The sequence below is a fragment of the Cucurbita pepo genome, chromosome 1, assembly GCF_057944985.1.
Source record: "Cucurbita pepo subsp. pepo isolate OVF chromosome 1, ASM5794498v1, whole genome shotgun sequence".
Lineage (NCBI taxonomy): Eukaryota > Viridiplantae > Streptophyta > Magnoliopsida > Cucurbitales > Cucurbitaceae > Cucurbita > Cucurbita pepo.
Window position 1 is genome coordinate 11,854,119 of NC_141798.1, and position 12,838 is coordinate 11,866,956.

Sequence of the window (12,838 nt, forward strand, 5' to 3'; positions counted from 1 at the left end):
CTCATAATTTGTTGGAATAGTTCAGTTGGTTAGAGCGTATGATTGTTAACGATAAGGTTACGGAGGTTCAAGCTCTCTTTTTTTTAGCATTGGGAATGAATCATTCCATTTTAGTACGTGGAAAAATTTAACCCTTCTACCAAAGTGGACAATGTCATATAATTACGGAGGTTCGTGATTCCTAACATTGTTACATAGTCTTAATCTAGCATCCTTAATAATAATGTTGAGTTCTTCTTAGGGGTACTGATAAGATAAGGAAATCAACTACAAGGAGAGTAAGATTCGGATTACCTTGTTGATCTAATATCTCAAGGCAAGAACATTGTTTGAGATTCGAACCACTCCACAAGCAAGATCGATCATGTCTAGCCTGAATGATTCTTGTTGATCAAATATCTCAAACACTTGTTTGAGATTCGAATCACTCCACAAGCAAGAGTGGCTGACATTGGAAAGTTATTAGAAGACTTTCCTTTGGTAGTTGAACTACCAATTAAGACAATTTATGAATTGCCTTATATTCTTCAATTTATATTTAATGGCATTTATTAAAAGTTTGTATGAATTGCTTTATATTCTTCAATTTGTATTTAATAGCATTTATTAGCATTTATTAGTGGTTGGTGGCTGAACTTTATTTTGTTAGGGTTATCTTTTGGGCCTATTTAAAGGCATGTAATACTCATGTTTGAGGGATTTTGTTGAATACAGAAAAAAACCTTTGTGTTTTCTTGATACCCTTTTGGTGTTATTCTTTTTCAAACCTTGCTTTAGGTTTGATGTTTAAACCGATTCATTGAATTAGTTTTGATCAAGCTAATTCTGGAGTGAATTGTCTTGGTATCTAAGAGTGACCATCATAGATTCCAAGTTCGATCTAAGAGTCATTCATCTTCTAACCAGCTCTTGGTTGGAATCAATCCGTTAAGTTAGCTTTCTCTGTGAACGTTTTGCAAGGATTCTAGAAGGACCTCTAGCTTTGCAAATTCCAGCATTGTTGGCGCTAATCACTCTGGGTCGATTAAAAGACTAAAAAGATGAAAATAAATAAAAATCAAATTGAGAAGAAACGCAAAGGAAACATATATCCGATCTTGAGCCTGAAGCTCTGATAACAAATGATAAGATAAGGAAATCAACTACAAGGAGAGTAAGATTCGGATTACCTTGTTGATCGAATATCTCAAGGCAAGAACACTTGATTGAGATTCGAATCACTCCACAAGCAAGATCGATCATGTCTAGCTTGAATGACTCTTGATCAAATATCTCAAACACTTGTTTGAGATTCGAATCACTCCACAAGCAAGATTGATCATGTCAGCTTGAATGATTCTACATGCAATCTAAACTACATAGAATTGCAAAGAAACTTAGCCATTGGCTAAAGAAAAGCACAAATGCTTCTTTCTATATTTTCCAAGTCTGCTTACAAATACAACATACATGGCTTTATATAGCCTAAAAAATGAAACTATTAAAGGCATTCCAAGAGTGGTAACATTCATACTTAATTGCCATAATTAGCTATTATGTAATTGTAACCTAAATATGTAATTGTAACCTAAAGTAAATAAAAAGTCTTAAAATACAATAACTCTAAATTACTCTAAATTGTAACCCACCCAAAATTTACAACAATCAAACTTTATTCTTCTTCAATGTAGCAGAATTGAAACATCTTTTGATAATTTTGACAACCTTTTCTTCACATCTTCATTGAAGTATATTGTATGATTGATGTCTCTTGGTTCATATCATTCTCCACTTCTTCAAGAGGATTCGTCCTCGAATCTATTTGTGAAACTTTGCTGCAAAAAATAAGTTATGGAAATACGAAGGACCTCACAACACTCTCCTCACGAGTATACACTCAAGGAAATTTTAGGACACTCTTTTTACACTCAGTTACACAAATGAAGCTCTCATTCTCACCTCTCAAAATTTTAAATAGAGCAAAGATTTAATTTTGAACTCTAGGTCGATTAAAAAACTAAAAAGATGAAAATAAATAAAAATCAAATTGAGAAGAAACGCAAAGGAAACATATATCCGATCTTGAGCCTGAAGCTCTGATACCAAATGATAAGATAAGAAAATCAACTACAAGGAGAGTAAGATTCGGATTACCTTGTTGATCTAATATCTCAAGGCAAGAACATTGTTTGAGATTCGAACCACTCCACAAGCAAGATCAATCATGTCTAGCCTGAATGATTCTTGTTGATCAAATATCTCAAACACTTGTTTGAGATTCGAATCACTCCACAAGCAAGATTGATCATGTCGAGCTTGAATGATTCTACATGCAACCTAAACTACATAGAATTGCAAAGAAACTTAGTCATTGGCTAAAGAAGTGCACAAATGCTTCTTTTACTATATTTTCCAAGTCTGCTTATAAATACAACATACATGGCTTTATATAGCCTCAAAAATGAAACTATTAAAGGCATTCCAAGAGTGGTAACATTCATACTTAATGGCCATAATTAGCCATTATGTAATTGTAACCTAAAGTAAATAAAAAGTCTTAAAATACAATAACTCTAAATTACTCTAAATTGTAACCCACCCATAATTTACAACAATCAAACTTTATTCTTCTTCAATGTAGCAGAATTGAAACATCTTTTGATAATTTTGACAACCTTTTCTTCACATCTTCATTGAAGTATATTGTATGATTGATGTCTCTTGGTTCATATCAGGTACCTTCGATGCAAAAACATAATGTAAAAAATATTTTCGCATAAAGCAGTTACATCATGCATATTCTAGTGACTCTAGGCTGCTAGAAAACTAGGGTCGTTACATATAATCTACACCTGAACTTTCTATAACCTAGAGAAAAACTGTGCCAACTCGCTCGATCAAGGATTCGATTACCGCCTACAAGTAGGTTACTTATTTAGTTGCATTATATATTACTTTTCCTTTTTTGGGGATCACTAATGGTTAGTTAAGGTCACAGAGGAGGGTCGTCTCGAACCTTCAGTTCTACGTGTTACGAGTTGTTATCCTTAGTTTTCGAATCTCGTTCCAATTTTTATCAAATTTTTTATTTGTCATGTCAGTTCTATGTGTTACGAGTTGTTGTCCTTAGTTTTTGAATCTCGTTCCAATTTTTATCAAATTTTCTTTGTCAGTACGTGTCATGAAAAATGATTTGAAGTATTGAAAATTGAGTTATTATAGTTGTGCTTTGAAGTTTTTAAAATTGAGTTATTAAAGTTGTGCCCTATTTAGCTTATCTAAGCTATTCCCGGCCATTGGTGCCACGCAGTTCTTTTAAGCATACCAGAAATCAGGTAATTTAGTTATGCTCTTACCATTTCCTCTACTATCGATTCAAGTTGCAATAGGTGAGTTGACGAATATGCAATATATGACTATATGACATATATGACTCCTGAAAGATCAGATGACTTGCCACTTGAGAATAGTTGGCGAATATCTAACAAGCAGACGAAAAAAAAAAAACAAAAACAAAAGCTGGGACAAATTAGTTAATTTCTTTGATCTAAGGGTTTTTGCTTCAACCAAAGCTTGGATAGTTGGGTTGAGAATTAGGGTTGCCTAGTCAATTTGGTATCAGAGCTTAGGTTGCATCTATGTGACCTACTCTAGAATTGATTTTATCTCTAGTTTATTCATTATGCTATTTTTCCCTTTCTTTAAACCTGTCCATTTATTTTCTTGCGGCCATTTCAATCCTGTTCGTCATATTTTGACCTTGTTCTCATTTTCTTTTTGAGGATCATATTTAGACCGTGAAAATAAAACAAAAAAAAAGAAATTCTTATCATATTTGTTCATTATAAATGGTCATTACCATTTATTTTAGACCATTGATAAAGATCAAATACACTTCAATTCACATTCTTTCTTATTCCATCTAAATCTAGAACATTTGTGTTTGATATTTTTTTTTCTCATCATTTAGACTTGAAGATAAATTCTAAATTTTCTCGTATTTTATAAAAAGGGAAAGTTAGGTTGTCCTCAAATCTTCACCACCATTCTCTCTGGAATTCTTTTTTTTCAATGTGCAATTCCATCCAAAAAAAAAATATATTTGTGCCCTTCTTTCTTTATTTATTTTTTGTTTTTATTTTGTTGTTATTTCATAATTAACTTATCTTGATTTCATTAAATAGCTTGTTATTAATTGCTTTATCCATGTATTAGCCTACCTTGATCATAATTTAGTCACTTTCACAAATAGTCTACCTTTGTGTGTAATAAACACGAGTGTCCCTGGGTATAAAATTAGTGAGTTGTGTATGTGAGATCCTAAACATATTTAACTATTTTTTGTACAATCATGAACCAAGACGAAGGAAATGGAGGGGAGATCAATGAAGCTAGGTGGAGAGAAGCACAAGTTAGAACTATTACTCATTTAAATCAAGTTGTTAGTACATCGACAAACCGGATGGAGTGAATTGAAATAGCCTTAGGTAATCATCAAGGAAGGAAAGTACTCTTGAATGGAGGAGTTGAAAATGAAGAAGATGACAATGTCACTCTTTTAGCAAAAACTATGAAAAACCAATTGAAATGTGGGAGGAATTGAAGACATTAATGAGAAAAATTTACATTCCGAAGCATTATTCTCGAGTACCCAAGCAAAAACTCTAGATTCTGCAACAGGGATCAAAAGTAATGAAGAATATTACACAGAAATGGAGGCCCTTATGAATAGAGCATGCATTGATAAAGACAAAGAGTATACAATGGCTAGATTCCTCGGTGGGATGAACTAAAAACATGCTCACCAAGTGGATAGGCAAGCGTACTTTGATATGCAAGAATTGTTACATCTTGCTAGCTTGGGAGAAGGAGAACTCCAAGAGGTATGCTATTTCTAAGTCTATTACTTACAACGCTTGGAAAAAAAATTGCAAATATTGAAAGGATAAATTTCAAGTTTGAGGCAAGTATGAGATTGAAAAAAAGAACAAAGATGAGACATCCAAGGGTAAAGAGGAAGTGGATGAACACAAGGTCATATTGAAAGGATAAATTTCAATCTCTTTTACAAGAATTTAAGAATGTGTTCCAAGATGAAGTACCTAAAGGACTACCTCCCATTAGAGATCTTGAACATAAAATAGATTTCATTCCGGGGGCAGTCATTCCTAATAGGCTAGTTTATAGAGCAAACCCAACTGAGATTAAAGAAATTCAGAGGCAAGTTGGGGAGCTCATAGAGAAGGGCTATATACGAGAGAGTTTGAGTCCATGTTCTGTACCAGTCTTATTGATGCCAAAGAACGATGGAACGTGGCACATGTGCGTGGATTCTTGAGCCATCAACAAAATCACTGTAAAGTATCGACATCCTATTCCTAGGCTAGACCATATGCTTGATGAATTGCATGGTTCATATCTATTTACAAAGATTGATTTGAAATCTGGATATCATTAAATTAGAAGGCATATAGGAGATGAATGTAAAAGAGCTTTCAAAACTAAGGTTGGATTGTATGAATGACTTGTTATGCCTTTTGGGTTAACTAATGCTCCTAGTACATTATGCGCTTAATGAATCACGTTTTGAGAGAATATTTAGAAAAACATGTTGTTATACATTTTGATTATATTTTAATTTATTCAAAGACTTTGTATGAGCATGTGAAGTAAGTTTTGATTATGCTTAAGAAACATAAACTTTATGCTAATTTTAATAAGTGTAGTTTTGCCGGGAAAAAGTTAACTTTCTTGGCTTCACAGTTGGCAAGAATGGAGTAGAAGTAACTTCTAGCTCTGGAGTTGAAGGAATCCTTAATTTGAAGGATAAGAGACCGTAGATATGAATTTGAAACTTACCCTAATTTGAGCCCAAAATAGATTTTCTTAAATTGGGCTTGTTCTTGAGGTTATTTCTCTTCGTTGTCTTCTATGGAAACATTTCTTGGAGGTGCGAATGGGATCATCCTTGCTTGACGTATTCTCGTGTATCCTCGGATTGAAATTTTAATTTTTCCTTTATGCTCTTCAATGGCGAATTGGATTGGGGGAACGATTTCTAGGCACTTTCAGCATTGTAAGAACAAGTTTGAAGAGAAATTGTAACGACCCTAAATTTTACCTATTTAATCTAAGGTCATTAATATATCTTGAAATGCGGAATTTACAATAAATGGGCCCTTATCATAAATGCGACTAACTGTAACGACCCTAAATTTTACCTATTTAATCGAAGGTTATTACTATATCTTGAAATGCGGAATTTACATTAAATGGGCCCTTATCATAAATGTGACTACACCAGTCTTTTATTACCTCGTGAAAAACGATTACAATGGAAAGAAAGGAAAGAAAAACAACACTGAAACAGTTGTCTTATACTACCCTATGGTTTATTATGCGATTACAATTCAACCTATTCTAACCTATACTAATGATGCAAACCGAATTCAGCCTATACTAACCTATACTACAAAAATGGAAAACAACTACCCTATGCATGTGCCACGGTCCCGGGGTGTACGATGCCGCCGTCGATCTCACATGGGTGCCTTGCCTTTATCTGAAAAGTAAAGTAGCACAAGGCTTGAGTATTTCTAGAATACTCAGTAAGTGACCCCCTATCGGGGTTATGCAACAATCACATGCAAAGAGATGATGTGACCTATCTTTCATTCTGTTTTCCCTACGGTGCTGTTCTAATAGGTAAATTTGAACGTGTACCATATACTCTACACACAGCCCATACGTGCGAGTATGGGCTCACTAGCTAGTTCGCACACGCTGGGCCACTTTCTTGTCCGGTGAGCATACTCTGGGAGCTCCTTAGGCCGGACACCCATTAGAACTAGTAACCATCACGGCAGCGCTATGCAAGGCATAACGATTGTTGTCCTGCCATTGGATGTACGCGTCCGTACCCTCGTGATGGAATAGGGGTATCCCCCAAATCAATGCATGAGTTCCCCATTACTTCTACCTTTGTCATTAACAAATATAACCCCCTGTCCTATTTCATGCTTAACATGTCATTTTCTCATTTTAAGTCTACGTAACATACATAATTCTATTGGAGTTATATTTCGAGCAATTTACCGTATTTCATGTCATACATTACATGCTGTTTACATTCAAATATTTCATACAATCATGTCATAATCATTCAAGAACATCATAAACGTCATAAGCACTACATATCACATCAGACTAAACAACATACATTCACGTTCACAAGATTATGTACTTAAGCACATTAGTCTAGCATACAATTTAATGACACGTGCGAATCCACGGGCACGTGCCAACATATAACAAATAACGCGTAACCTACGACGGGTGAGCCACTTACCTGGTAGGCCTTAGCCGAAGTACTCCCTAAAATATAAACGTAAGCTCCTAGCTCCTCGTAAACGTCCTACGCTTCTGTTGGTGGTTGGTTCCTATTGGATCATTCGACACTTTCGTTAGTATTTCACAAACATAATTAATTTCCAACTTGAATTTGTGAAATTCAACCTTAAAATGATCTATTTTACCTCAAACGGGGTCGAAACTAAGTCTCCGGGAGGGTCGGAACGGTGAGAAACGGGTCGGAAATAAGTTTTCTGAGCCGAATAAGCCGCTGGAGCTGAGAAGCCACTGCCGAGCCGATTAAGTCACCGGAGCCGAGGGGTGTTGTGCTGTAGACGTGCCACTTGGCACAACCAGAGGGCAACGCGTCTACAGCGGTCTCAGGACGAGGCGCGTGTTTTCAGGTTGATCGCGAGTGATGGGCTGGCCTAGGCTGAAGAAAAACGTGTAGGTGGGCTCGGGTGTGAGCGTCGGGTGTCGGACTGTGATATGAACCAAGAGACATCAATCATACAATATACTTCAATGAAGATGTGAAGAAAAGGTTGTCAAAATTATCAAAAGATGTTTCAATTCATGCCACATTGAAGAAGAATGAAGTTTGATTGTTGTAAATTTTGGGTGAGTTACAATTTAGAGTTATTGTATTTTAAGACTTTTTATTTAATTTCGGTTACATTTACATAATGGCTAATTATGGCCATAAAGTATGAATGTTACAACTCTTGGAATAGCTTTAATAGTTTCATTTTTTGAGGTTATATAAAGCCTTATATGTTGTATTTGTAAGGAGACTTGGAAAATATAGTAAAAGACGCATTGTGCTCTTCTTTAGCCAATAGCTAAGTTTCTTTGCAATTCTATGTAGTTTAGGTTGCATGTAGAATCATTCAAGCTCGACATGATCAATCTTGCTTGTGGAGTGATTCGAATCTCAATCAAGTTTTCTTGCGTTGAGATATTTGATCAACAAGAATCATTCAAGCTAGACATGATCGATCTTGCTTGTGGAGTGATTCGAATCTCAAACAATGTTCTTGCCTTGAGATATTCGATCAACAAGGTAATCCGAATCTTACTCCCCTTGTAGTGATTCCTTATCTTATCAGACTGGGCTTGCGGGTCTTGGGTCGGTTGGGCTTTTGCTCTCGAGTCGTGGCTGGTGGGTTAGGCCATAACTGGGCTTTCTGGTTTGGACTGAGGCGACTGGGCCGTGAAAGTGTCGACAGCCGCGGTTTATACAGAAGTGGATTGGGCTCGGTTCGGGTCGCGGGAGTCCGGCCTTCGGGTCGGACTTCGTCTCCTTCGCCCGGTTACTCACCGATTTTCTGGTGACCTCTCTCTCACCTCGGTAATGTCGTTTTGACGTCCTTTTTCCTTTCTTTTTTCTCCGTTTCCGAATCTCCTTCTCCCCCTAATTCTGTTTTTGGTATGTGTTTGGTTCGTAAAGGCCTAATACTCCCAGATCTGAGAGGGTTTGGAAATCCGACGCTCTGTCTCCCTTTCCCGAAGGTGTACAACGTGTAAGATTAGTCTAAATCTACCTCTGGTTTGTGTAAAAGTCTGTAGGATTATTGTGAGGCTTAGTACTTCAATTGAGATAATGAGAAATCATTTCGCCTTTTTAGTTGGAACTTTAGACGGTTCGCGAAAAAAGATAGCGAAAAAAATTATTCCTAGAGTCAAGACTAAAAGGAATGTATAAACCATAAGCCCATGGATCCATACATCTCAATCCGAAAAGAATCAATAGAAAAAGAAAGAATCGAAATTGATTGATATTGATAAGATAAGGAATCAATACAAGGGGAATAAGATTCGGATTACCTTGTTAATCGAATATCTCAAGGCAAGAACATTGTTTGAGATTCGAATCACTCCACAAGCAAGATCGATCATGTCTAGCTTGAATGATTCTTGTTGATCAAATATCTCAACGCAAGAACACTTGATTGAGATTCGAATCACTCCACAAGCAAGATTGATCATGTCGAGCTTGAATGATTCTACATGCAATCTAAACTACATAGAATTGCAAAGAAACTTAGCCATTGGCTAAAGAAAAGCACAAATGCTTCTTTCTATATTTTTCAAGTCTACCTTACAAATAGAACATACATGGCTTTATATAGCCTCAAAATGAAACTATTAAAGGCATTCCAAAAGTTGTAACATTCATACTTAATGGCCATAATGAGCCATTATGTAAATGTAACCTAAAAAATCTTAAAATACAATAACTCTAAATTACTCTAAATTGTAACCCACCCAAAATTTACAACAATCAAACTTCATTCTTCCTCAATGTAGCATGAGTTGAAACATCTTTTGATAAACCTTTTCTTCACATCTTCATTGAAGTATATTGTATGATTGATGTATCTTGGTTCATATCATTCTCCACTTCTTCAAGAGGATTCGTCCTCGAATCTATTTGTGAAACTTTGCTGCAAAAAATAAGTTATGGAAATACGAAGGACCTCACAACACTCTCCTCACGAGTATACACTCAAGGAAATTTTAGGACACTCTTTTTACACTTAGTTACACAAATGAAGCTCTCATTCTCACCTCTCAAAATTTTAAATAGAGCAAAGATTGAATTTTGAACTCTGAGTCGATTAAAAACTAAAAAGATGAAAAGAAATAAAAATCAAATTGAGAAGAAACACAAAGGAAACATATATCCGATCTTGAGCCTGAAGCTCTGATACCAAATGATAAGATAAGGAAATCAACTACAAGGGGGGTAAGATTCGGATTACCTTGTTAATCGAATATCTCAAGGCAAGAACATTGTTTGAGATTCGAATCACTCCACAAGCAAGATCGATCATGTCTAGCTTGAATGATTCTTGTTGATCAAATATCTCAACGCAAGAACACTTGATTGAGATTCGAATCACTCCACAAGCAAGATTGATCATGTCGAGCTTGAATGATTCTACATGCAATCTAAACTACATAGAATTGCAAAGAAACTTAGCCATTGGCTAAAGAAAAGCACAAATGCTTCTTTCTATATTTTTCAAGTCTACCTTACAAATAGAACATACATGGCTTTATATAGCCTCAAAATGAAACTATTAAAGGCATTCCAAAAGTTGTAACATTCATACTTAATGGCCATAATGAGCCATTATGTAAATGTAACCTAAAAAATCTTAAAATACAATAACTCTAAATTACTCTAAATTGTAACCCACCCAAAATTTACAACAATCAAACTTCATTCTTCCTCAATGTAGCATGAGTTGAAACATCTTTTGATAAACCTTTTCTTCACATCTTCATTGAAGTATATTGTATGATTGATGTATCTTGGTTCATATCAGATATATTTCTCGAAACAAACGAAAAGAAAACGATCTTAAAGTAAATTTCTTGGAACTTTAGGCGGTGTACAACGTGTAGGATTGGTCTAAATCTACCCCTGGTGTGTGTAAAAGTCTCTGGGATTACTTTCATTGTGTAAAACGGAGGTTTTGATGTCTTTCTAGTTTTTCACTTTTTTTTCTTCTCTGCAGGTATCTTCAGGGTGGCTGAAGGTCGGGTTTGGTTTCCGTGGTGACCCAGACATCGGCCGCCCTTTGTGGGTCGTGTGCGAACGAAAACTTCGGCGAACTTCCGTTTTGTTTTTTTTTATATCTGATCCGTTGCAGAAATGGTGTAGAATTGCTCCCGAATTTGGAAGAAATCTGAGAGTACGAGACCCAAAATCTAAATGCTTATTGCCTACTATTGGGAACTCGATTCTTGTTCCAAACTATTGCCTAAACTTTCAACTTTATAGGGAAAGCTTAAACCGTCATTGAGAGCTTGAGAATCACTATGATTTTGAGATTGAACTTTCTAGATAATCTGTAAAAACTATCTACATCGGTCAGAGGACACAGATTTTTATCCCTTTTTATTCATGGTTCTTATAACCAACTACTCAATTTTTCTATTAAACAATATCGTCAAAGCATACATGACATTACTACTAATCATGAAAGAATTTATTTACAACCTTTCATAAACGGTGCTATGGACTTAAATGTTCATAATGAACTCATTAAAACAATATTGTTATGAAAACCATAGTGGAAAATAGATAACATTAGTTTAAATAAAAATAAAACAATGCCCTCATCTAATCTAAGGATCATTAAAAATAACATGAATGCAACTACCCTAACTTTGGTTCCTTGGCCTTCAACGCAATGTTGTCATCCGTAAATGGGTATCTTACCTTTACTTTAAAATAAGAATAGCATGTGGTTTGAGTACTTTAATAAATACTCAATAAGTAATACTGTAGTGTCGGAATATGAATCACATGTAATATAGTGGGACCTATCCTTTCATAAATACATTGTGGCGTGGGCTTGGGCTTTGCTTTTCAATCCGAGTAGAGTTGAATATGTTGTACTTCCTTAACACGACCCATGAATGTGTACATTAACCACCAGGTGGGTTGGTATAAGAGTATTCTATAGGTCTACCTAGTCGAGCTTGTGCACACTCACACTACCAAACACCATGAAGGCAAAAGACCCGCATAATATCATAAAGAACATAAATATTGTAAGGTATGTGTCTGTACTGATCATAATGGGGAAGTATCCCGATGCACCTCCCATATAAAATACATGAGATCCCTAACATTAAAACACGACATAACGTTCCTATGAGACATACATACTTGATTCTTGTCATATTGTTCATGATTGACAATACATAGGCATAGGGTGTACTAAACATAATATAGAAGTATCTCGATGCACGTGGTATACAAAATGCATGAGGTCCCATAACATTAAAGCATGACATATATTCATTGCGCTAGTCATACCTCCAATCTATTCCTAGCATAGTGTTTCTATGAGAGATAAATACTTGATTCATTTCATATTTTTAATAATTAACAATACATAATTTTCTAATGTCTCATAGTCATAGAGTGTACGTATTAACTTAGTTTACATGAAATGATACATGAAGGATCATGCACCAAATAACATCAAACCATAACATTGTTCTATGACATAACATAATCCTACAATATTGTATATGATATCATAGCGTAACTTGCATGCAACATATCGTATATCATAGCATATACATAACATAGTATATGTCATACAATCATAAAACACGACATGTGCAGGGGCCACAAGTAGCGATGTCCATTCCCTGTCATCATCCCCACCATCTATTTCATTCTCCATTTCCACGAAATCCTCTATTTATTTGTGTGGGGATCAGGGCAAGGGATTCATCGCAAGGAAGTGGAAGGGATCGGATTCTCCATGGAGAATTTTAGTGGGTTTTGAATCCAAGAGTCAGTCTTAGAGGAAAAGAACCAGAGTGTTGAAGATGAAAGGCCAAGAATCTTTAAAGGAACAATGATTTTTATGGGTCAGGAAACAGAGGCATTCTGATGTCTATATTTAGTTTTAGAATACCTTATAAATACATTTGTTATTTCTATTGTAAAATGGTAAAGCGTAGAGGAAAAAAAAAA